General features: G+C 38.0%; 1 protein-coding gene across 3 annotated transcripts in view; it reads right to left on the reverse strand.

Moving 5' to 3' along the window:
* LOC122794670 (probable N-acetyltransferase camello) overlaps window positions 1-27,751 on the reverse strand; it is a 180,489-nt gene that overhangs the window by 108,467 nt on the left and 44,271 nt on the right. For 2 of the 3 annotated variants that reach the window (XM_044063293.1, XM_044063292.1), the window contains exon 1: window positions 13,974-14,080. The exons of the other annotated variant lie outside the window; for it this stretch is intronic. The gene's annotated coding sequence lies outside the window, so the exon portion shown is untranslated. Of the gene's footprint in view, window positions 1-13,973; window positions 14,081-27,751 lie in introns of those variants that run through there. 3 annotated transcript variants of the gene reach the window in all.

The raw sequence follows: 27,751 nt of genomic DNA on the forward strand, positions 1-27,751 counted from the left end.
TTGCTGCTGGTTTTTGGTAAGAAGCATTTACTCCCTGGTGTCATTTTGTGTCTAAAACATAACAGTATTTATTAAATTAGTCTGAGAATACTTCTGTATGTTTTGTTCTATGGCACTTACAGTTGCAGCTTCATGTATAAATATGATACAGCATCACAAAATTCCTGTACCTTGCCATTGGTATGTTAGTCATAGTGCCAGTTGCCTAAATGATTAAGGTCTTTATCTCCCATGCACAATATACAAGGTTCAATTCTGACCTCTGGCCAATGCCTATATAGAGTTTACATGTTCTTCTTGTGTTTCTATGGGGTTCCACCTATCTCTCCAAAACACCTCAAACTCACCCAAGAATGGAGTTGTAGACAGGAAAATAGACTCTAGATGGGGGGAAACAGTTGCACAGACCAACTGCTTTGGACATCAACTGTCGTGCACAGCATGCTCAACATAGGAGAACAGGAATCACAGACTGTGTGCTATGTCAGGACTAGCCACTCACCTCTAGGTAATTTAGTCATGTTGACTAATGTTGCCAAATATGAGCGGGGTTTATTTGCCAGAGATTAGTGGGTTGAGGACCAGACCTATTTTGGCCCATGTTAATGGATGGAGGGGTGTATGTGCCACTATTGGCCAGTGTGTGTATGTTTCCATCATAAACCCCAGTAGCTCTGACTTAATAAGCTACTGGCCAACTAGTATCCAGTTGCCTAGCCTAGGTTACCAGTGATAGCTTCATTTAGCAAAAGCTGAGCATAAAACCAAATCAACCTGCCAAACATCAGCTATGAATTGCCACACTCAGTGTAGGTCCACTGAGAGGACAAAGCCTGGATGTGGATGACATGATGGTAAGGAGGAGGACTGGCATCCTATGTATCGAGGAGACAAGAAGGAAGGGCAGTGCAGCACAGCCACTTGGCCTAGGATCCATATTCACAACTGTGGGCAGTACAGCATTATCCAACTCCTGTCACACTACATGAAAGTTCTGGAAAGGGTGATTGATGAATACGCAGAGCAATAGAAAGCAATCTGAGAGATGAGCAGTTTGGATTCAGATTAGGATGCAACACAACCAAACCTAGGTTAGCAGTGAGACAGACAGTTGAAGAGAGACTAGAAATGAGAAAAGAACCCAAATGTGCATTCCTAGACTTGGAGAAAGCCCATGACAAGTCCCCAAGAAAGTTGATTTAGGCTTCTGTTGAATCCCTTTTAATAAGTTATATAATACAATCACCAGATAAGAAGTTTTATATTCTCAGTCATAACTAAACATATTCTAAACTCCCAATGAAGTAGGGAATCTTCAGAATGGTCTTGAATCGTCCCTTTTCCAGCTAACATCACTATCCCTGTCCTCCTTTCTTCTTGAACTCCGTCTCCACCAGTAACAACTAGTAATGTAGAAACCAGAACTTACTTTCATTTTATTTTCCTGTGAGGTAAGCCGAACATCTAAATCTCTCATGGTACTAAGGTCCCAGCGTTCCTTTCACCATTTAATTACATTTACATTGCATGATTACTAACTTAACTCGTATGCCTCTGTACATTTAGTAGGACTGGACATTATTCTCCAGATACCACCTTACCACTTTCCCATCATGACAAAATGATGATCTGAGAACCTCTGGAAGGTATTCCTTACATCATGGACATACATGTAGGTAAATTCTAGATCGTCGATCTAAAGACCATTATCGATTCTTGTCAAATAACCAGAAGTCAGAATCAAACTCAGTACCTTATACTTGTGAGGTTAAGTCCCTAGCCATTATGCCAAGCTCTCCCCAATGCTGTTGGTCTTCTTTACTGCCATTTTATACTGCACAAGATGAGTCAGTATAGTGAGAATTAGGATTCCCTGCTTCTTTCTCTCCATATAGTAACTGTCTTCTACAAAACAATTCAGCTACATCATTTTGCTCTCCCTCTGTTTTTTCACCAACTTTTATATCCATACATTATTGAAAATATGATAGTTTGAAGGAGTCAAATGTCTGTACACAAATGCCACACCTGGGCACTAAAAATTCTTACCTAAATCCTTCATGTTATTATGTTGTGTGACTCAGTTACAATCCTTCTCTAGGCCTAGCTGAATTCAGTAATCAGATTGTTCTTTGTATTTAACCAGGGCATTTGTCTCCCTTTCACACAAGGGTAAATTGAAAACAGAGTATCAAGACAGAAGTAACGGTGCTGTGATTTTGTCAGCTCACTGGCTCTTGAAATCACTGCAACAAAATGGCAGTGACTATTCTTTTGACAGTTGCTCAAATATCATGTTTCACACTTCATTTGAAAGCTGTCAAATGTATTACCTGCCACAGTTTGACATCTCTTTTTTGACAAGTGAAAAAGAGTATTTCAACTTGCAACACTTTTGCTCTGGTACCTTCACTCGCAGGAATAGAGACTGTACGAAACTGATTAGCAATTGCCACAGTGTGTCTTCTGTGAAAAAATGGGCAGAATATCACAACTACAGTGAAACAGCTACTTCAGTGGTAAATGTTGCTTTGTAGACCTGTTTTTAAATAACAGTGATACTGACCCACCCACTCGAAATAGCACTCATCATAATCACACCCTCTGCAACTCTTATGTAGGACAGAGTATAAAATGTGGCATCTGTGTTGTTTTTGTTTGTTTTTTTCTTTTTGATGTTTTTACAATCCTGCAGTTTTTTTTTTCTTTTTGGTTTAATTTGAATTTTCCAAAGTCAGAAAGGCCTCATGACTAACGCCTCACAACACAAGAGAGGGGATTAGGGGAAGAGCAGTGTTTCTCTATACAGCCTCCTAGCAGGTCATTATTGTTTACATAATACAGACATTGATGCAGCAAATACATTTTTGCAAACATTGATGGCTATTTCAATGTGGGTTCTTGCTTAACTCCACCTCCTGAAATAAACCATCTCAAACAGAGGAACATGATAACATGTGCAGGCAGGATATATAAATTCCTTACATATAGTCTTCAGTTATTCTCAGTCCTCTGTGCTAACTGCCAGATTATGAATTGCTAACAAGCTGCCTCCTGTAGTCCTGGGTTTGATTCACTCAGCCTCCATTTGCCTACCATGTGACTTTGAACATGTCACGCAACCATTGCAATTAATACATTACTGCACCACTCCACAAATAAAGCCTTTGCCTAACAAACAAACCAGTCCCTCCAAACTCATTACTGTTCGATATCCATTCTTGCTACACTAACTAAAATCTTAAAGCAACCAAGCTACACCCAAAATTATATCATACCTCACAAAGTATAACCTCTTCTCAACAAAATACCATGAATCCTGGTCAGCTACAGTCATTTGGACCCTCACACAGCAGATTCTCCTAGGAAGGGACAAAGGGAGACATACTGATGCTATACTTACTGACCAAACCAAGCATTTTTATTCTAGTAGACCATAACTTACTATTAAGCCACTTACTGGACATAGCCATTAGTCCAGCTGCACTACTCTGGTTCCACAACTACCTTTATAACCGCCATTTCTCTACAAAAAAAAAAACTCCTCATTACCTCTAGCCAAAAAATAAGACACACACAAGGCTCCATCTTTGCTCCTGTATTCTCCCGCTACATAAGTGGACCTACCACGCCTTCCCCTTCTTTTTTATATTCTTGATGTGGCCCTATTCTGATCCAACAAATCCTTAGCAATCCTTCAGAATGAACTATAAGCCGACTTTTCCCACTCTTAACACTTGCATAAAAAAAATCACAACTATTACAAAACAAAAGCAAAGTTGCTTAAAGTCAAGCCAAAGCCAGATAAACCCCCTTCACCACTGCTAACCTGGGATCACAAAACACTGCATTAGAAAATTGCTTTTCATTTAAATATATAGGAATTTGGCTAGACCCATCCCTTAACTTCAACTACATGTCAAAAAAACACTAGGGAAAAAAGTTTAACCGTCTATTATTCTGGGCCAGCAAAATCTCCCCCTTTCCTTTCAAATGCTCCAGAATAACGATAGGCAAATGCATTCTACTAGCCCAGGTAGAATATGGACTCCCAGTAGTAGCATACACCTCAAAAAGAAACTCCACAATGGTTCAGGCACAGTCCCCAAGCATGAATACTACAAAAAAGCAGAATGGCTCCCAGGCAAAGCTCTGACCTGCTCTTCTCAAAAATGTCAAACTCCTAAGCAGCCACACAATTTCCAGTCTGGCAACCAACTGTCCCCTCTCTTCCTACAACCTCAGAAAATCCAAGCAGCCCAGGTCCTATACTACAGGCACTTAAAACTAAACTACACTGCACAGATCACCACTTCTCTTTACTGGGCCCAAAATCATGTGAATCTTGCCTATATCAAATAATGATTAACCAAAATTCTACACAGCTAAAACATTATATGATAAAGCTTCATGCAAATGTCACCTCTCAGGACACATTAAGTAATAGAATCTTGTTCTACTCCAAGCTACTTCTTAACAAGTTTGTATACCACTTACAAATATGGCTACCACAAGAGTCACTAACTGCACTGTACATTAATTGTAGGTAAGATTAGGATTTTATAAACAACAAGCTGGATTCACCAAACACGGTTTATTCTGTAAAAAGCTTAACACTCTGACGTCTCGGCCTTAGCCTTCCAGGAGTATAATGAAAAATGAAACAGGCTCATCTTATATACAAATCTAGGCACATTAATCAGATCAATAAAGCAATTATCTTATTAAAAAGTATTAATTAACTAACCAAAGCTTTCCAATTAAAATCTTCATTGAGTCCATTAGGACACAAAGTTTTGAACTTTAAAATGTAAACAGTTTCTTTATACAATAACATCTGTTTAATCCTTAATAAATCAGCATAATTACTTAATATTTGTTCCAAAATTGATGCCTTTAACATTTTTTCATCACTATTGTGTATTTCAAAAAAATGTCGTGCAACAGGACTTTCATTCTTGATATTAATTATGTCCCTAATGTGTTCTAACAATCTAACCTTAAAGGGTCTTTTAGTTTGACCTATATAAAATTTTTGACAGGGACATTTTAATGCATAAATAACTCCCTCTGTTTTGCAACTGAAGCATTTGTTAGCTTTAAAAGGGATGTTGTTTATATGATCAAAATTAGAAATGACAAAGCTACAAGCCTTGCATTTACCACACTGATAAGTACCTGTGGGTCTAACTTGTTCTATCATGGTATCAATAGGCATGCTAAATCTACTTCGTACCAAAAAATCTTTGATATTTCTGCCCCTTTTGTATGAGAATTTTAAATGAACATTTAACCAAGATTTAACATCATTTAAGGTGCTAAAATGTTTCCAAAACAAGGATACAATCTTAACCAATTCAGGAGTGTAACAGCCATAAGTAGTAACAAAATACATAGTTTCTCTAACAGCTTGATTATTTCGACTAGTGTAGAATTTTGATATTTTTTTCGATAATCCATTTTGTTTATTAATATAATCCCATAGTTTATTAAGACTTTCATCCAGATTAGATACATTATACCCTCTTTTCAAAAATGAATTGTACACAAAATCCAATTCCTTCCTAAAAATTGTTTCGTCATTACATAACCTAAAACATCTTAACATTTCTCCATACGGTAAGGAGTTTATGGTATGTGGAACATGTCCACTTGTTCCATGTACATACAATGTGTAACCTTCAAACTTTCTATTCACAGAAGTTATTAACTTATAACCGCTAGAAATATCAAGAATTACATCTAAAAAAGGAATTCGTAGGCCCAATTGTAACCCATCAAAGTCCAATGAAAATCTATTGCACTTCAAATCAGAAATAAATTCTGTAGCCATGGACCGTCCACCTTCCACTAGGAAAATTAAATCATCTACATATCTGTAGTATCTGATAACATGTTGTAGAAAAAACTTGTGTTTGTAAATATATTCAATCTCAAATAAACCCATGGCCAAATTGACATACATGGGGGCAAAAGATGCCCCCATCGCTGTACCTGTTTCTTGATGATATGTAGAATGATTAAATTCAAAAAAATTATTAGTTAAAGAAAAATATAACAATTCTATAACATACTCTGAAATAGGAGACTGACCCAAAAAAAATCTCAAAGCCTCTAAGCCAAAATTATGGCTTATGTTCGTATAGAGGCTTTTGACATCAACTGTCAACCAATACATATTTTTGTTCCACTTTATATCTTGAATTTTGTTTAAAAAATCAAATACATCTGTTAAAAAAGAGGGTAACTTATTAACATAAACTTGTAAATAATCATGGAGAAAAATGCCTATGTTTTTTAAAAAATAATTATGGCCTGATACTATAGGACGACCAGAAGGTTTATTAAGATTTTTATGGATTTTAGGTAGGCAATAAAAATATGCCTTACTACAGCCTTCTGTCTGGAACTTATTATTAACATCATTCAGATTAAAATAACCTAATCTATGTCCTTTTTTTATCAACTCCTTATATTCAGATATAGCTGAGTAATATTTATCTACACGGCATACTTGATAAACATTTTTATCATTGAGATGTTGCATACACATATCAAAATAATCAGTATTATTTAAAACTACTAACTTATTGCCTTTGTCAGCAGGTTTGAAAACAATGTTATTTTTCTTACTTAAATTCACTAAAATCTTCCATTCTTTTACTGTCATATTATATTCAATATTGCTCTTAATAGACATAAATTCTTGATGCCCTACCTCCAAAGAATGATTAACCATCTTGATAAAGTTAGACACATCATAATTAATTACATTCGGAAAGAAATTACTTTTAGATGAAATCTTATCAGTATTAAGTTTAACATAAGCATTGATCGGCTCATCCGACATACAGCTATAAAAACTATCATTTGAACTTGACGTCACAGAGTCTGAGTCTACACATTCATTAACTGCATCTAAACTAAAAAAATATTTCAAGTAGAGTTTACGACTGAACCTGAACATATCCATTTGTAATTCATGTAATCTAGAAACAACAGTAGGAACATATTTTAGACCTAGATTCAATACCGAAAGTTCTGCGCTACTAAATTCATAATTAGACAAGTTTACCACATAGCTGTTTGGCATGTTAACAATGTCTCTACCATCTTCCTCGTTTGTAGCCTCCTCACCTGGAAGGCTCAGATGGGATGTAATCCGACTGTTCCCGGTAGCGTTTCTGCCTCGTATTATCCCTGTGTTGTGGTTGTTCAACCCCAAAATTCTGCCTGAAGTGTTCCGGTTCATCAGGAGGAGGTAAACGTGGAAAATCAATGTCTGCTGCATCTTCTTCAAACGATGTATAACCGTTCTCTGAGGCAGAAGCAGAAGAGTTCAAAGAGTGTGCTCTATCAGCGTCCTGTTGAAATATCACGTGTTTACGCCCTTTACTGCGATTGGTTCTAGACACGAAAGCTTTGTTCAGTTCGTAATCGCGTAGATCACGCAACAATTTGCCTTTTTTTCTATCTATCAGTGTAAGTTCATAATCCTTTAGTTTCTCATTCATCTGTTTAAGGAATTCGTCCAAAAAGGATGTAGCTACACATTTGGATAAGTCATTACACATTTTTTTAATGTCAGCACACAATTCCTGTTGTTTTAAGCGGTCCCGTTCAACTAATATATGTAACCACTCCGTGGTACATTTGTGAGCTGCAGCAACCCATCTTTTATGAAACAGAACTTCCGTATCTTTAGAAAGATCAAAGGGTGTAGTAGGATCTTTAAATGCACGTAGTCCCCTAGGGGTGATCTCAGTATCAATATATCGCTGTAGACCACATATGTTAAAGAAGGTAGCAGTCTCTTTAACCATTTTTTTCTCCAAGTTTTCGAGAAGAACTTTATGCTCAGCTTTATCAGGAACTAAATTCTTTCTGCCGACACTGCAGAAAGGATTAGGGAAACGTTTGTTACGTTCATCTTCCCATTTATCCCATAATATATTGCCTTTATCCAGACCAGTTCTGGTAGTTAATAGTCTCTCACCTCTCTCAATGGAATTGCTGACAAAATTGTCCAAAGAAAGCTGTGAACCATCCATGGTGTCACGTAACACCCGAGGAAATTGTGCTAGTGAATCTGAGGTCATGGAACAGCAACAGCACAGCAACAACAGCAGCAAGATGAAATGTTATAAACAACAAGCTGGATTCACCAAACACGGTTTATTCTGTAAAAAGCTTAACACTCTGACGTCTCGGCCTTAGCCTTCCAGGAGTATAATGAAAAATGAAACAGGCTCATCTTATATACAAATCTAGGCACATTAATCAGATCAATAAAGCAATTATCTTATTAAAAAGTATTAATTAACTAACCAAAGCTTTCCAATTAAAATCTTCATTGAGTCCATTAGGACACAAAGTTTTGAACTTTAAAATGTAAACAGTTTCTTTATACAATAACATCTGTTTAATCCTTAATAAATCAGCATCATTACTTAATATTTGTTCCAAAATTGATGCCTTTAACATTTTTTCATCACTATTGTGTATTTCAAAAAAATGTCGTGCAACAGGACTTTCATTCTTGATATTAATTATGTCCCTAATGTGTTCTAACAATCTAACCTTAAAGGGTCTTTTAGTTTGACCTATATAAAATTTTTGACAGGGACATTTTAATGCATAAATAACTCCCTCTGTTTTGCAACTGAAGCATTTGTTAGCTTTAAAAGGGATGTTGTTTATATGATCAAAATTAGAAATGACAAAGCTACAAGCCTTGCATTTACCACACTGATAAGTACCTGTGGGTCTAACTTGTTCTATCATGGTATCAATAGGCATGTCCCCTCTCTTCCTACAACCTCAGAAAATCCAAGCAGCCCAGGTCCTATACTACAGGCACTTAAAACTAAACTACACTGCACAGATCACCACTTCTCTTTACTGGGCCCAAAATCATGTGAATCTTGCCTATATCAAATAATGATTAACCAAAATTCTACACAGCTAAAACATTATATGATAAAGCTTCATGCAAATGTCACCTCTCAGGACACATTAAGTAATAGAATCTTGTTCTACTCCAAGCTACTTCTTAACAAGTTTGTATACCACTTACAAATATGGCTACCACAAGAGTCACTAACTGCACTGTACATTAATTGTAGGTAAGATTAGGATTTTACTTAAATATAGTTTCTTAGACATAAACATAGTATGCTGTTTGCATAGGCCAAGAAATGCAGCCATTTGAAAGCAGACGTACATATTTATTTTACATGCAGGTTTATTAGAAAGGAATGTTTCAGTAACCTTCAGCCAAGAATACCGCTAAGAATAAAATGTGCAATACATCACGTACAAACAGGCTTGGAAACCAAGATTAAATAGGCAGGTAGAACTTGTAGAAAAGTTGCAGGGTTTCGCTATTAATATTAGAATTACTTCAGAGACAGGAGTCAGTTCATTTAGACTGATATGCAGGAAGTCATTGCAGTGCAGTCCATAGAAGTTTGGTGCAGATACTCAAGAGTGAGTGCAGAAGTCAGGTCATATATCCAGCATTTCAGAATATTAATTATATTATTCATGAGGAAAGGAATACTTCTGAGAATAACGAGTGCAGAAGCTATGGATTTTATACTTCAGTCTATTTCAGTTTAGCAGCACTGTTTTCGGATATTGTTGACATCTGCCTCCACTGTACATAATAAAACATTCTTAACCAAACTAGCATGTATGTAGAGTTTTATTCTGAAAGGTACAAGAAGATTTGGCACATAAAAGAGAGCCTGGCACCTGTTCAGCACAGTTCTGGGTAATTAAATAAAGACATTCATTCCAGCCTCATTCTGGTTTCGTCTAGTTATTAAGTATTGTACAGTCCTTTCCATTCCTACACATTCATACATTTGTGTCACTGCTCCTCTCTATATTTTATAGTGTGATTGCTTCTAACCTGTACTGTATAGCTATCATAATTACCTTACTGCACTACAAATGTATAACACATGATTTTAAGTTTCTTTGCTTTCCTTATTTACTTATCTGTCCAGGCTGAGAAAGGTCTGTTGTGATCAGGACTCTATCCTTTGTACATACACACACACACACACACATATAAACATGCACACACATACACACACACACACACACACACACATATAGACATGCACACACACACACACACACACACATATAGACATGCACACACACACACAAAGACACACACCCACACACACACATAGACATGCACACACACACACACACACACACACACACACACATATAGACATGCACACACACACACACATATAGACATGCACACACACACTCACACACACACACACACAAAAAAGGACAGTGCTCTGGTGCTCACTCACTGCATGCCTAGTACCTACCTGTGAACAGCAAAACATTACATACAAGGTGTACATATATTGTAATGCAATGTCATACAAGTAACAGTTTACTCAAAATTCAAATAAAAGGAGAGCAAAACCACCAACAAATAACACCAATAAAAACAAACAGAGTGGTGGACATGAACGAGCTGCTTCAGTAAACAGATGCACGGGATCGTATAAAGCACACATAAACAGTTCGTGGCTTCATACGGTCCCATGCATCTGTTTACTGAAGCAGCGTGTCCGTGTCCACCATTCTGTCCGTTTTTAACTGTTTACTTATGCAATGTCTCTGCTGGCCCTCCATCACCTTAATTCTGACAGTACTAGCAGCAATCACTGCCCAGTGTGATGCAGCCAAAATTCTCTTAATCACAATGCCTAGTCATTTGCTGTACTTTATGGCAGACAAAGGACTCAATAACTTTGTTCATGGCAATGCAACAGCCACAAATTCACCCGTACTGTAGTAGGAGCATTAGTATACTGTCAGAACAGGTTACTCAGCAACATAGTGTATGACTGTGGCTCACCTGCTTCCAGGTTCATAGGTATGCACTAGGCCAATGACCACTGGGGCCTTTATAAGCCTAGCCATGCAGTCCAGATGTATCTCATGAGTTTGTGTGCCTAAGGTTATTTTAAGTGATGAATGATTTAATAGCTGCTTCGGTCCATCAAGAGACATGGGTGTCAGACCAGTGATGAATTTCCATTTTCCCCATTCCCTGGTCCACGTTGCACTTGAATAGACTTAGGGAAGGGCTCTGCTTCACATGAATGGGAAACCTATTCCAGAGAATGGGGATTCTCAGAGATAAATTAGACGTGTCAGAGGGACAGGTATGTAAGTCACAAGCAAAGATGAAATACTTGTATCAAGTAGTTCTGGTGCTGTTCATTTTGCAGCTATGCGAAAGATCCATCAGAGCAGGATCCACGGATGCCTTGTATGCCAGGTCTAATCATGTCTTAGCAGTCTGTAAGAAATGGAGCAGGGAGCGATAGGGCTTTGAAGCAATCTGCATAGGTCATAGTGTTTAGACCATGTATTCTTTTTGTGAGGAACCTCTGTGGGTGTTGCAGATGTGGCATGTGGTTGCTTAGGAACATACCGAATGGGACATTATACTCAATGATGGATCTGATGAGGGCCAAGTACAGTGGCATGATGACTTCTCTGGATCTAAACACAATGCCCTTACTTACAAGTTGAGCAACATAGAATGATTTTCTTAGTACCTTAGACGCATGTTGTTTGAAAGCAAGGTTATGAACTACACAACTCCCAAAATCCCCAATTATTATGTCTACTTTTAGGGGTGTTTTATCAATGATGTAGTTTTCCTGGGTTGTCAACTTCCCAAAAGGTACCATTAGGCAATTCTTGGCACTGAGTTTTAAGCAGTGGATTTGGCACCAGTATGTGTGTGTTAGACTTTTCTGTAAGATATTAGTATTGCAGGTGGTTTCTGTGATTGTTCTCAGCTTGCACTCATCTGCAAACTTGGAAAGCTAGAGGCCCCTGACATTGTCCTTGACTAGAGACAGAGACCAAAGAGGAGCAGATGTACTGACAAGTGGCCTCTTTCTAGAGGTGGTCTCTCCAGGCCTAACTTTCTAAGTCCTGTCTGTGAGCAAGCTGGCTATCCAGTGAGTTACATATAAGTTTACACCCAATTCTACAAGTTTGTTTCCGATGCCAGAGTGAGGTATTGTATTAGATGCCTCAGTTAGGTCAAGGGAGGCAGTATGCACCTTTTTGCCCTCATCCATTGCATTGGTGGCCTTCTCAAAGTCTTCCACCAGGTACAGTAGGCATGACCTTTGACTAAACCAAACTGGGTTTGGTCCAATGAATGTTTCCTGTATAATTGTTAAGCATTTTTATTAAAATGTTTTCCATGGCTTTGCATACGAGATTAGTCAGACTAATGGATCTATAGTTCTTGTGATCTGTAGAAGGTCCACCCTTGTGCAAAGGGATAATTGTTGCAGTTCTCTATTCGCATGACACAAAGTCTGTGTGGAGGCTAAGGACCCCAATGATCACGTTATATTTCAGGCTATTTAGAGGTATCCTGGGATATTACTGGGGCCCATCAAAGCTGCATACTTGACCTTAGACAAAGCATTCAAGCACTGCCATTTCCTGGGGATTGGCTGGGAGTAAGAGGAGGGTAAATGGAGCTGAACTTTGTCAGACGATTTGCAGTATCTCCAGGTTCAGTGAAAGTGGCTCCATTTACCACCAGTTTGGCACAAGGTTGTGTACTGCCCTTGAGATTTCAGATACAGCTAAAGATGACCTTGTGGTTGTCTTTGTTCTGGGATGCTATCTAACTCAAATTTGCTTTGCTGCACTCATCTTTTTGGGGGTTATAGTACTAAGGAATTAGAGGAATGTGGGGATGATATTAATTATAGAAATTATGTCATTCACAGTCCTTTTGAGAGAATAGGTATTTCCCTCTTTTGTAAGGAAACCTCAGTGCCAGTTTTCAAAACTATTACCTTCTAACATGTTCCATAATCTGTTTAACAGATCTAAAGTCTCACTAAGAGAATATGTCAGACTGCAACAGCAACCATTAGGTATGATGTTCAACTTTTTTTCTAGTCATGGCCAAAACAGATCTGTAATAAAACTTACTACAGGTTTAATTGAAAGCAATATTTCTATCCAACAGACAGACTTTCAGTGCATATTCAGTATATTTTATTTGGAATAACCTTGAGTGACAAACATTGCCTTTGGTTGCCTACACAAGAAAGTCCAAAGAACTACATGCCGAACTGGTTAGTAACTGACCAGAAGACAAATCAGAAATATAGTGTCCAGTGTGGTCATTTCTACTAAATAAAACAGAAGAGGCAAGAGATTTTCTATACAATTTAGTGTTAATATAAGTCAACATTTCCAGATAAAGTCATACCGAGGTAATTTTAGCAATGTATATTTTATGCAAAAATATATTTTTAAAATGTGCAATACATGTATTCTTAAAAATGTGCTTTATTTGTAGAATTATTACATTTGAAATACTATTTCAACTTCTTTGCTTCAATTTGGATTTCAGTCTGCCTACTATGTTAGCAAAAGATACTTAACATAAGATTCTACAATCAAATGTGTTGTTAACTGAACATATTTCCTTATATTCTAATCTACTTACATCTATATGATTTTTCATGTATCAAATACCTTAATTTTGTACTGCACTTTCACCTGTTAAACTTTGAATTGTTTTTGTTGTTTTTGTTTTGTTTTATGTATAATATTGTACTGTACTTTCAAGAAGCTTTTCTCCCCGGACCTCTGCTGAAAATGGATATGTATCCAGCTGGACTAGCCTGGTCAACAAATGTAAAATAAATAAATAAAATAAACTGTAATCCCTAGAAGGTATTTTGTGACAGAAGTACCAGAATTTAATAAATTAGCAGGAAAGTATAAAATTTCTGAACTTTTTTATTGGCATATTTTATTACATTCAGGCAATAAAAAGGCCAAGCTTCCACATATTACATTCTCAGAAGGCTTCCAGATGAATGCATTTTTTTTTCAATTTTATGTATTAACAAAAAATGCTGTTCTGTTCTATTTACCTGCAGAAGTGTATATGAAGGGATTATTTTTTTTATTTTAAAGCAGGTCAGAAACTGCATCCGCGATCTGTAGGACATAGGTAGGCAAATTCTGTCCCTTTATGCAAAACCTGCAACAATAAAAGGAAATCATTTAGCATTCCTTAACATATGATTACATGTAAGAAATAATACTTTGAATGTTTACATTAATTAGGTAGGTACACTGTAAATCCTACATAAGTGCACGTTGAATTGTATGGCTTCTGAGTTCAGGTCATAGCTGAAAAATGGTTGAATAACCACCCATGACGCTAACAAGACTAAGACATAGAAAACAAACATTACCGCTCAGCATTTTGCTTCCGATTCCTCAGTAAGGCCTTCCTAGTAGTTGTATGCCATCCTCTTCTTAAACGATCTTTAGATTTTATTAACAGACAGAAAAGCAGTAACAGCAACAAAATCTAGTTCACTGTACTAGTTCCACTGTTGTGACTAGTTTTCAGAAAAGATAAAACAGTAGTATCGGATGTGCTCAAGCCACAAAAAGATCAAACGTCAGGTGAAGTACAGCAAATTAATGTGTCACTCCTAGGTGACTAAAGCATCCTGCATACAGACAAGCCCAAACGCTTTTAAACAAATGATCTGAAATTCAAGCAAATTAACAAGAGACAGTGAGAATTTCAGGAGTAAAAAGAACACACACAATTTAACCAGTGTAAGTTTGGAAAGTAGCAGGAAAATTAAGAGATATGGGTAGGAACACCATGCAAACTCCACCTTGACACAAACTCGACGCCACAAATGAATCGTGCAGTGCTGAGCTCTGAGGCAGAAAACATTACAAATGAACTATGTTAGCATAATGAAACATCAATCTTTCAGGCCAAATTAAAAGCTGCAGTGAAAAATCTAACCAAATAGTACTACTACGATGAAGGATAGCACTTTCCGCCATATTTCCATATGCTAGCACCATCAGTGACACCCATAAAAAATGACAGCAGCATTCCATTCTGGTACTGTATATGTATAGCCAATGGTGCTACGGCAAGTGCAAGACAAATGCAGTGCTGATTCCACAAGTCATCAGAATTCGGAATGAAGCCCAAGCTAACAACGCACCTAAACATTTGAGTAAACAGACACTGGTACAGAAAGTGACTATTCCTTACTATCAAAGACCAGGCTTTACACAACTTGGTAAAAACAGCAAAAAAAAAAAAAAAAAAGAAGCAACTGTGCCAAATGTCCATCCATGAATTTAAGACAGCTCTCTTGCCAACTTAGCAAAGAACTTATGAATAAAGTAATACTCCATGGACTATTTTAAAGCCTACAGTAGTGCAACTTATAATGAAAAGGGCTGGAGTTATTGGAGCTTTATTACTACTTTATTCACTCAGTTCAGAACCTACTCAATGGTCAGACAAAAGATCCCATTACAGAACTTCACAAAGCCCAGGAGAGGAGCACATAGACATAATGATTCCCATCTCATTCACCACTTTCACTTCTTTGATGACCCAGACATGTGATATTTAAGCTAGCTTCTTTGCTGAAGGAAAGTTACTATTAAAGAAATACACAAGTTTATAGATTCATAGATTAGTACTAGGCTAACACTCCTTGTGAGCTATTTTAAGCCTAGCCAATTACCCCATGTGAGAGTCAAACCCTGCACCTTGTGTTTCTAAGGTAAGCACCTTAACCATTATGCCAGCCTCCCACCCCACAACCCTTTCCATGGGGTGATCACATATGAGCACAGTAGTAAACATGACAAATCACAACAAGAACAAATTGAGTTCTTTAGTCTGATCGGCTTGTGTGTGTCAGCAGTACCTGAAGTGCTGCTGAAAAACAGCATGACTGGCTGACTGGATGTTTTCCTCCAAATATTTTTTTTTAGTTTATTCAACTGTAACTAATTAGAGTTAAATGTACAAAGAGGCAATTAGACAGAGCACCACATTTTTTGGAAGCTTCATCGCTGCAGAAATTGAATGGTAGGACACCAGACAAGAGGAAACACAAGTAAACCTTTTTCTCTAAAACGGTGGCAATTTACACATTATGTGAGTCTGATTTATAAATAATGAATTACAACACCTAAGGAGGACAATGGGAACTATTCGTTGGCTCTGAATTGGTAGCTGAAGCAAAAAGATTTCACTTCTCACAGTGGGTGGAAAACCTCATACCTCTCAGACTCTTGTGAAACCATGCAGACTCCAGCAACTCCTGCATTTTGCCACCTTCCCTCATTTTTAATGTGAATACCAACAGCTGGCAATGGCCGATTTGTTATTACACCCAGGAAAAAAAATAAGTGATTTGGAAGAAATGGTAACTTTGCCAGATTGGAGATTTAATTTTAGATGGTATATGGGAAATGCTCACAGACATACAAACATACAATTAGAGTGAACAAAACAAATTCCTAAAAATAAAACCAAGGACATTCAAAATGCCTCTAATCAGTAACTTTCCATGCATAAAAAAAGAGAACATACAACTTTGTTTCTAGTACATAAAAGGAAGTGTGTGTGAGAGGATGTTCATACGTATCTGAATGACCCTCAATACAAGTTAAATGAAATCCTTAAACTAACGAAAGTCTGACACAACTTTCCATGCATAAAAAAAGAGAACATACAACTTTGTTTCTAGTACATAAAAGGAAGTGTGTGTGAGAGGATGTACATACGTATCTGAATGACCCTCAATACAAGTTAAATGAAATCCTTAAACTAACGAAAGTCTGACACCCAAGAGTTTTAAATGTCAGTTACCACCAGGATGCATGGGTGCCGGAACCATAGACCCAGGGGGAGGGGCAGCCCCCCACTTTTACAGCTGCAAGACCTGTCAGGAAAAATGAATGAAGTAGAGTTTTCACGTTAACGTGGATTCGCACGGGGAAGTTAAACTAACCAAATGAGCTGTTCTTGTTCTCTTACTGCTCTGTGTTACAGGAGTTATGCTGCCGCTGTTCCGTTGGTGCTGCCAGAGTCATGCCGGTAAGGAGAGGTTTGTTCTTTTATTTGCAGGAGCTATGGTGTATCTGTGTCTCTGTGTGTCTGTGTGTGTGAAATGCCCCAGTTAGGTATACCTGGTAGTTAGTGTTACTCAGGCTCAAACAAGAGCCTGAATTCTCTACCCATACCACCACTTGTGATTCAGGGAGTTGAGTCCGTAGCTCTCAACTGTCCAGATTTTCAAAGACTATTTAGCTCACACTTTTGGTCTGTTCCTCTTAAAATTTTGTTATTCTGGCAAATCCGTGAGAACTGAATTCACTAAATAATGATAGCTGTTTAAGTCTCAGTCTCCTATCTTTCAGGAAACATATGATAACACAAAACACTTTATTTTAGCAAATAAGATTATACAATAAATATTTAAAATGTGTCTCTGGTTTGGGGTTTTTGCCCCCCAAATAAAGCTTGGCTTTTTCCAGATTTCTTGTGCTACAAAGTTGAGAGATTTAGTTGATCGTCAAGTGGATTTTACAAGGAGTTGAGAGCTTCAGGGGAAGAGAAGTTCAGTGCTACTTACACAAGTCATTTGCATTGTTAGTAGCACAACAGGTAGTATACTTGCTTTTGATGCAGAAGGCTGTGAGTTCTACTCCCACATTATGCAGGTGGATCGCTGATACTGTACTGTGTTGTACTTTAATGGGAGTGGATACTGCAGTCCTGTGACTGTCCTCCTTTGGAGAAGTTACTTAGTAACTATGAATCCGTTGTCAGGTTGCCATCCATTCCCCATCGCAAAATTACTAGCTTATTTTTTAATGTTGCATAGGCAATTTATTCTTCAAGGGCAACAGGCACTTTATTTGTAGATGAAAAAATGAAATATAAAGTTGTGTGCTAGCAGCAACTCTTCATTAGTTACAGATCCCTTTAATGTGGAATTATTTAGATGACTTACTTCTGCAGAGATTTTGCATATTTACTGATATTGGTGGATTGTAATAAAAGTGTGAGTGGCCTTTTATGGTTGAAATGTTCTGAAATGCATAGTTTTGTCATTATTGGTTCATACATTTTGTTTCATTGCTCACTGGAAGACTGTTCCAAACTACAAATTTAAAACATTCTAACAAGAGGTGCTGCATTATACCAGGAATATAATTTGATACAATCAGGAAGGTAACATTATACCAGGAGTATAATTTGATACAATCAGGAAGGTAAATCAAAGAACATATACATGTATGCTTGCTCACAGGATGCAGGAGATCAAACTAGGGGAAGAGAACAGTCACCAATGGCATCCCCCAGGGTTCGGGGCTGAGACTTTTTCTGTTTGGCATATACATCTCAAAATTAAAAGGAAATACCAAAGGGCTTTGGCTGACTAAGTTTGAGATGACTACAACCTAGGAACAGTTATTGAATCCCCAAATGACTTAACCATCATGCAGGAAGGTTTGTCCCAAACAATAACTGGTGCCAGAATCATGAATTGAAACTAAACTCCAAGAAATACATTATTGTATACTTTGGGAAGTCATCTACTCCAGGGAACTGCCAAATTGACAATGGCTCCTGATAACTGACTAGTTGTTTGCCATTTGGGAACCTGTGTGTACAGTGACCTAACTTTTGACCAACATGTGCCCAGAGTCATAAGAACGTCTTTCTATATTACACAGCTTATAAACACATTGATTGTGACTAGAACTAGAGAGGTTATTGTCCCCTTTGCAAAACCCACATTAGGTCAATCATTTTGTATAATGCCCACTTTGGCATGTAACTGTCCAGACCCATGCAACAATTGAAATACCCAAAGAGATACCTTACTAAAAGGATACAAGTCCTCAATAGTAGGTCTTACATGGACTACCTCAAAGATTTATCACCATACTCAGTATCCTACAGAGTGCTTAGAGGTGATGTGTCTGGCATACAAGGAATCCTCTGACCTAATACAGATGGACCTACTGAACATCAGAAAGTCAAATGCCATCATAAATACTCAGTCCAGGTATCTAAACTGAATATTGTGCAGAGATGGATATATGTCCAGAAGATACTATCCATTCAAGTAAAACAAAGCTCATCCCTGTCCATATTCAAATGTAAATTGGATCCAAGGATGGGTAATAGAAAATGTACTCCAGGTTTACCCCTCATGCCACTAATGGATAAAGGCAGTTCCTAAATGCTGCATCCCTTACATGGGTCCCCTCAAATTATCTACAGTGTGATCACATTTATTCTCACTAGGGCTAATATGCAATTATCAGTCATGGGATAGGTAAGACCAATCAGAAAATGTTAATTCAAGCACCAAAATGGAAATTGGCTAAGCTTAAAATGTCCTCCAAGAGAACCTATGTTGTGGTAGTAAATAGTTTTAAAAAATTGCCCTTTTTAGATCACCAAGTGCCTCTGTCACCCTCCACCCCCACCCACCAGTCTTCAACAGCTTCTGGCACCTCTGCCAGATAACTGCACCTAGCTTCACTTATGAATAATTTTAAACTCTTACGATTTGCTCACAACCAAGACAAATTCCCCTAAATACAATTCTGCACAGAGGTCATTTGTTTTGCCCCTCCCTATAGGAGAGGGAGAAAAAAAAACACTGTTAGCACAAAATGCAATTTTGCAGTTTCACTATTACAACTGGATATTCTGTCAAGGAGTCTAAGATAGGGAGAGTGCACATTGACAAGCAGACATTAAAAACTCATAGGGGTATATCAATTACAAATTATTTTAAACTATCCGAATCAGCAAACCCAGTACTAGCCATTAAACAGGGCACTATAAAAGCATTCTAGTATGTCCCTTCCTAGGATTTCCCATGGATAAAAAACATGGGCCTAGACACTTGTAATTAGTAGTTATGTATACATGACAGTTACTCACTGCTGTTGTACAAGAGGTAAGTTATTAGTGGATGATGGAACACAATGTCAGTGCCAAATATTACTTTGCAGGGGCATTAGTAATTTAGCATTAAGTAGTAAGGGTAGATAATGTTTTGTAATGAGCCCTTTTCATGGAAAGTTTGTAATGGAAGAATTAGGAATGTAAGTAAAGGGCAATGCAAAATGTTGCACATACAGCAACACCTGCTACTGTGCAAAGTAACTACTTGTGTGTTATACCTACTTATTCCCTTATAAAACATTCCTAGTTCCACCACAATAAAACCTTCAATTCAAAAGGGTACTCAATTCAGAGTCTGGGGGGGGGGGGGTGTTGTTCAAAGATATGGTACATAACCAAAGTAAACCATTACAAGTGTAAAGAATGTGAACAAACTAATACAATAACTTAAGGTAGATCATCACACAATGAAACAGATATTGCCAGGACTTAATGAAAGGGTGGAAAAAAGCTAAAACTATACTGAAAAGGCTAAGGAAGAAATAGATACCATAGTCAAACTTTTAGAGCAGACATCACACACTTCATCTTTTTGAAATGTATGCACTCGTGCAGTACTAATTCTACCAGTGTAGTAACTGGATAAATAGTGGGAAAGGCATTACACATTAGATTTAGGAACAGACGCAGTCCCACCATATAAATGTATTTTCTCAATATAATTTTAGTTTCTGGATGAAAGGCTTTTTGGTTAGTATTACAGTGCAGTTTCTGAAGGAAGCGAGTTCTTGTTTTTGATACATGCAGTCTCCATAATGATTACAGTGATCTAGCAAAAGTCAAACAAAAAACTAATGTATCAAATTATAAGACTGTAGCTAGTGATCTAGCTGATATGTATCGACATAAGGTTATATTATGTTACTGTGTGCTTTTTAGTTGCATTATTTTAGGATTTGTTTTGAGTTCTAATCAGCAGAGCTGGTTAAGAGGTATGCAGTGATTTAGTCTTGTTGGAAGGTTTGTGGTTAGTTAAATTTGGAGGTCGTTACTATTCAAGATTGTTCAGCTGGAATTACACTAGGTTAGTTCGCAGTGAGGATGCATAGATGGTCAGAAAAATTGTTGTTTAGACATTACATAATTAGTCTTTATTTTATTAATGATGCAGTCCACGTATTGACAAATGTGAACTGTCTGTGTAAAAAACATAGTAGTTTAGTCAACCTGTTCAATTCCTCCATTATCTGCAAAGGTTATACTGAACAGAGTTATGGTTTAATATGCACTGCCTCAGGTAACAAGTGTTGGGTGCACTTCTGCTACAAGCGCTCGAGTCACAACCTCATAAAGCCATCACACATCACGAAGCCAGAGACTTCAGCATCTTGTAGCTCATATAGGCTGCAGCTCAAACTCAACTAGGAGTTCCAGCAATCAGCTGCCACACCTTCCCCAAATATACAAAGTTCAAGCAAATACGTGCAGCGGCATTGGGGAGGGAGAGATAGTATAGACTGGAGCAGTGATCTGGAGGGGGACTGGCATATAGGGAGCATGAGGGGAGTGAATGGGGACTTTAGAGTTAGGGAGGGGAAGTCATGATTTAGAGTGATTAGGGATTTTAGGTTTAGGGATGGGTAGCAGAGTTTAGGGTTGCAAGCACTCCTGGTTGGGAACAGAATTGACATTTTTCAAGTTAGGGCTGTAGTAGGGCTATATGATTTAATATGGTTGGGTGTTGAGAGGACAAAGAAATTAACTAAGATTGGGCTAGTGGGAGTCAGTGCACTTGCTCTTTTGAGCAACTGAGTCACAAGACACTACCAAGCAAGAAGCACTTGTAGATTTCTATTTTGTTTATCGCTGAAACAAGTTCAGTGCAAGTCTGAGCTGTGCAGAGTAGAGTTGAGGCATCTGCATACTTTATTAATGCAGTATAATCTGCTGTTAAATATTTAAAAAAGGGCAAGGATGGATCCAAGAGGGACCTCTATGTCAGTGGGTAGAAATAATAAGCACGGATCATTCCAGCTTACAGACAAACAATCCAAGATTACTATGTCTGGTTAGAACATATCATGACCTACTCTCTATGCAGTAAAGGGCCATTGAGCCAATAAGCATTTTGTTGTTGTTGTTGAGAAAGTTGTGTTTATTAACAAGAGCTATCAGAAGCCATGATGATTTCACACAAATGCCAATACTTCAATGGAACACATCCAAAATGAAAAATACAAAACTGCACATTCATTCAGCAACAAACTCAAAACTACAAAAAAGCAAACTGCAGTTTTTGCAAGGGACAAACTGCACCCCCCAAACTAATACACCATCTCCAGAGCTGCACATATGTGGAAATGGGAGAAATATGAAAAACAAAAGTATCTGCTGGTGTACACAAGTTACTGGCAGCAACTTCCTCTAGTTAACATCAATCCCAACAAATCCTAAACAAATTAAAAAAAAACAGTACACCACAGTTTCACTTAAAACACAAGTGTTCAACATCCCAGCTTTTATATTGCTTCCACGAATACTTCTCCATTTCAAGATAATTGCGACATGCACACATTTAAAACTTTAATCACGTGTCCAGACATATTACATATAAAATGTACATTTTACATTGTTTATATTTGCAGTACTTTGCTAACAAGTGCAGAGGGTGTACAAAACTGCAGCATTAGTAATTCTAGCTGTAGTGCTTACCTGCCTTATTCTGTTGGCACATTGATGGCAGCACCATTTTGCACGAGAGTGTGTAAGGAATATAGTGTTTTGCTATCATGCCATTCTGGTTAATAGACAGCAAAAGCATCTCTGTTTACACACGTTGCAAGGAATGTCTGTTCTGCAACACATACATTTAAGTAGCATTGCTTTCTAAAATATATACTAAAGTGCACTACATTACACAAGGAAACACTTTCCCTAATGGAGCTGTAACATTTTACCCTGCATGTTTCAATAGTACTTCATCCATCCCAAGATGGGACAGATACTTTGCAGCATAGGATGCTAGTTTGATGACAACAGTCATGGTCATCCACACTAATTTTTACATGGGACTGGGTGTCACAGCAACTGTGACTCTCTCTGTCTCAACTTTCCTACCTTCCTCATTAGTCATGCTCCATTATCAAGCCTTCTCTCACTATCATTCCTCTCAGCTGGATGACCCAGTCTCCTCCTCTCTTCTTCTGTGTCCCACAAATCTTTGACATTCTTCTGCACATCAATGAACCATCATAAGCTGTTTTTCTCAACCTTCTGTGTAATTTGAGCTATTTTTGCTTCCATTATATTGACCTTACCGGCTATGTTCACTTCCATCATCGCCACAACAGTCAGGGAATCGTCCTATGTGGCACACCTCATCACTAAGGGCTTTTCATCCAGAAAAAAGGAGGTCATTGTCCCACTGTACTCATCCCTCATTAGACCCATTATAGAATACAATGCCCAGTTTGGTATGTACCTCTCAAGACATCTGCAACAACTGGAAAGGCTGCAGAAATACCTCACTAAAAGAATCACAGGCCTAAAGCAGATGCCCTATGCTGACCGCCTTAAAAAACTTCAGCTATACTCTGTCGCATATCGTCTACTCAGGCAATCTCTGCTTAATATACAAGGCCATGTCAAACCCAGAGCTGTTGGACATGCTACACTTAAAGAAATCCCAATTCCTCAGAGCCACGCACTCCAGGGATCTAAACCTTGTCATCACAATAAACAAAACATGCTGGAGGGATAGGTTCCTGACCCAGAGACTCCCCATACTCTGGAATAGACTGCCCATACATGTCAAGCAGAGCACCTTCTTGGCGCTCTTCAAAAGGAACCTTGACGATTGGATGGGAGAAAAGAAATTCACCCCGGGGATCACATCAGTTGCCCTGCTTGGCAGGGGTCCAGGGAAGTAAATAGTGTGGGAAGAAATAGCCAGGGAATTGTTATGGCTAGGCTTGTATAGGCCCTAGGGCCGATAGCCTAGTACCAACCTATGAACCATTATAATGACCTCACTTGCTAAGTTTGCTTCTACTGTAATGGCCTCACAATCTTTTCCCACAATGTACATTTTACTTCCCCATACAAGGGCTTCATATCCATCACCTCAAACTTCCTCAGCTTGTCTGCCTTCACTGTGCTGGTTTGTGTCATGCAGAAGTACTATTCGCACCATTGGTTTATTCACCTTACTTTTCAGTGTTTATAGTATTATTCTGTTACACACTGCTCATGGCACTCTCAGCTAGGTACCAAGATGATATGTTTTGTTTATGGGAAGGAGATCTAGCTGATATTCCAACTTTTATTAATGACATATCCAGGACCACTACGTTTTTGGAATTTACTTATGAAATAGGAGTTGATTCTATTAATTTTCTCGACATCTCTCTCGAAAAAGACCAAGCTAAACAGTGTTTTAAAAGTAAAATTTTTAGGAAACCCACCTATTCGAATGCCTTTTTGCACTACACTAGTTGTCATCCTCATCACCAGAAGCGTGCTGTTATCAAAGGCCAAATGATGAGAGCAGCACGCATGATTTCTGACAACTTAGATTTTGAACAAGAGTGCAACTTGTTAGAAACCATGTTCTTGAATAGGGGTTATCCTTCTCATATAATAACAAGCATTAGGTTAGAAGTTGAACAGAAAAGGGCATCTGGTTTTTTCATTCCATTATTAAGTTCTGACCAACATTTGGATCATCATGTTACGAGTCACTCTTTGCTTCAAACCAGTCCTATTAATAACACTTTGGTCGATCCCAATTTTAACCCTATTAATTTACCAAACAAAAGCTTATATCAAATAAGCTTTTTACACAGTTATTCTCTCGATTTTAATTTTATTAAGAAAATTTTATTCAAAAATCGGGCTTTGATTAATAGTAATGAACAGCTTTTAAAAGCTTTAGGTGATAAACCTAAGATAACTTATAGGCGGGGTTTGAATTTGAAAAACATACTAGAAAAAAAGAATGATATTTGCTCGACACATTCAAAAATTAAAGGTATGTTTAAATGTGGCTGTTGTTCACAATGCAAACACATGTTAGTTACCAACTTTTGCAATATTAATGGCCAGAAATACTTCCTTAATTCTAGATTTAATTGTGACACTAGAGTAGTGACATATACAGCATTATGTCAGTTCTGCAACGCGTTTTACATTGGTAAGACAGAAAGGAAGTTTAGACAACGAGTTTATGAGCATTGTTATGCTATCAATAAGGGGGACCCTAACAATGCTCTTGCAAAACATATTGCCCAAAACCCTTCCAATTCGTTTAAGTTCATTATTTTACAACAGAGATCTATAGACATCAGAGGAGGTCCCTGGCAGTTAAAGCTTGAATTAGATGTGTTGAAATGGCAGATTATTACAAATGCCCATTCACTCCCAGGTTTAAATGAAACCTTGTCCATTAAATGTGTTTTAAAACTGTTATCATTGAATAGATAAATCGAACAACTAAAACTGTAGTTTTTTATTATATAATGTTTTATAACATGGGTTGACTATTGGAGTTTTTAACATCAATTCCCCTTAGCCTGACAATGGTAAAATTTACCATCTTGGTAATATTTGTAAAGTTCTAAAAGTTATATTATTATTTTAAAATACTAGGTTGTTAGTTGGTATATAACAATTGTCATATTTCATATATACATATTTATAGAAATGAGATATATATATTTATCCATTTTTTTCTTCTTTTTTATATATAATTAACCTTGATTTCCTCGAGCGGTAGATTGATCATATACTCTAGTTAAAGTAATATTGTGCTATTATGTATGTTTTTCAGTATTACTGCTTTAAGAATCAATTAAGGTTTAATCAAGTCAACTATATAAATTTTAATTGACTTTGGTGTACTATTTTGTCTGATGAAGGCTTGGTAGTGACAGAGCCGAAAGCGCTTACATTAAACAGTCTTCTTTTTGAATAATTGCAGCTTGCTCTCATCGTTTCTAATTACACATTTTGTTGGTTTTACCAGTTGAGCGTTTTTTGGTAGCGCTCTCAGCTAGATGACTGCAGCACTAGCATCTCTGGCCTTAGGTTTCCAGTTCACCCCTCCCAGATACTTTACCTGTTCCACTACTTACCCCCTCCCACCTCCATTTTTAACTTCTTCCAGTCCCCACCCCCATCTGCACAGACTTGCCTGAGCTCAGTTTCATACCCTGTACCTTCAGCTTTGCATTTTTGTCCCATCATTTGCTAAAGTTTATGTTCAAGCAGTCAGAGTATTGTGCCACATTTTCTGCATACAGCAGCTTTGTTGATCTGTCACTTTCCACTGTTTGCACATGTAGTCCATTACCAGTTCGGACATGACCAGGCTCAGAACTGAACCCTGATCACAGCCACTCCCACTGGGAACCTCTCTACTAATATGACTGTGCTAATATAAAACTCTGCTGTAATCTAAATGACTTACTCCATCTGCACAGCAGAAAGTAACAATAGTATTGCTTTATTCAGAAATTGCAAGGAATGCAATACAATTCTATCATGTCTCTTTCATACCGACTACATAGTTCAATACATTCACAGACGGATACTAGGCTAATGGCCCTAGAGACCTTACAAGCCTAGCAATATTTATCCTAAATTGCCCCAATTGTTGGTTAGGTAAGTGAAGTTCACACAGATAAAGTTATATGGTAGTTAATACAGACTTCCTCTCTCCAGGAGGGACATGGGTTTCATCCCAGAAGTAAATCTGTGGTCACCCATCCATTGATCTTGGTTCCATCTGAAGAGGGTCAGGGAGGCGCTCTGTTTCATGTGAACTGAAAGCTTGTTCCAGAGAAGTGGCATTCTCTGGGAGATTTATCTGTCTCTCCAGCATGACCTGTTCATCAGAGATCTCTGGAGCGAGTGACCCACATGCAGTTTAATTTACAAACATTTCCATCAGGGCCAGGTCAGAGACTGCCCTGTAAGCACCCCCTTAACAACCTGTAGAAGACAAAATACAGTGACAGGGCTTTCAGTCTTTCCACATGAGACTTGTTCTGTGTAGCCTGTAATTTCTTGGTGAGAATCCTCTGTGGTCTCTCCATTTGTTGCAAGTTTCTGGTGAGGTACGTGCAAAAGAGAGCATTGGACTCGATTACTGGTCTGATGAGGGCAGAGTATAATGGAATTATAACATCCTTGGATCTAGATGCAATGCCTTTACTTACAAGATGTGCCACATAGAAGTATTTCCTGGGTGTACATGATGTTATTGAAAAGCCATAATATCGAACAGCTTTTCATCGAGCCGCAAAAGTCAAACTTTCATAACTGTGAACACCCGAATGAGCGACCTCTTTCCCTGGGAAAGAAACCACTTGGCCATCCTTGTGAGTTTGCCCTTTTCCCCACTGTAGTGAGATCTTGGAGTTGGTATATTCAGTAAGGAGAGGTGTGCCCCCCACATTGGGGGTTTGGGGGGGCAAAGCCCCCCACGTTATGTTTAAAGTAGTGTGCAGTTCATGGTAGGGCTAGCGATGTCTATCCCAGGGAAAGAATTTGCTTATTTGGGTTTTCGCTATTACAAGAGTTTGACTTTTACAGGTCAATGAAAAGCCATTCGATATAACAGCTTTAGACCCGGATTTCCTTATACTGTGGATACGTGATGGTCAAAGTTCAGGTTGCTATCAACCTGTGTACCCAGATCACATACCACTGGGTCTACACTTAGGGGGGGTGCTGTCTATAATGTAATTAGCAAAGATGTCAACTTTCCCAAAGGGAATGATGACGCATTTTTTTGCATTTATTTTTAATCCATGCCTTTGGCACCGGTCATTTGTTGGAGTTAACCCTGTCTGCAGTATATTATCACTGAGGGACTCTATGATTGCTCCCAATTTGCAGTTGTCAGAGAACTTGGTCAGCCACAGGCCATCCAAG

This window comes from Protopterus annectens, chromosome 2.part1 (genome assembly GCF_019279795.1).
Source record: "Protopterus annectens isolate FY-2018-M chromosome 2.part1, PAN1.0, whole genome shotgun sequence".
NCBI classification, from domain to species: domain Eukaryota; kingdom Metazoa; phylum Chordata; order Ceratodontiformes; family Protopteridae; genus Protopterus; species Protopterus annectens.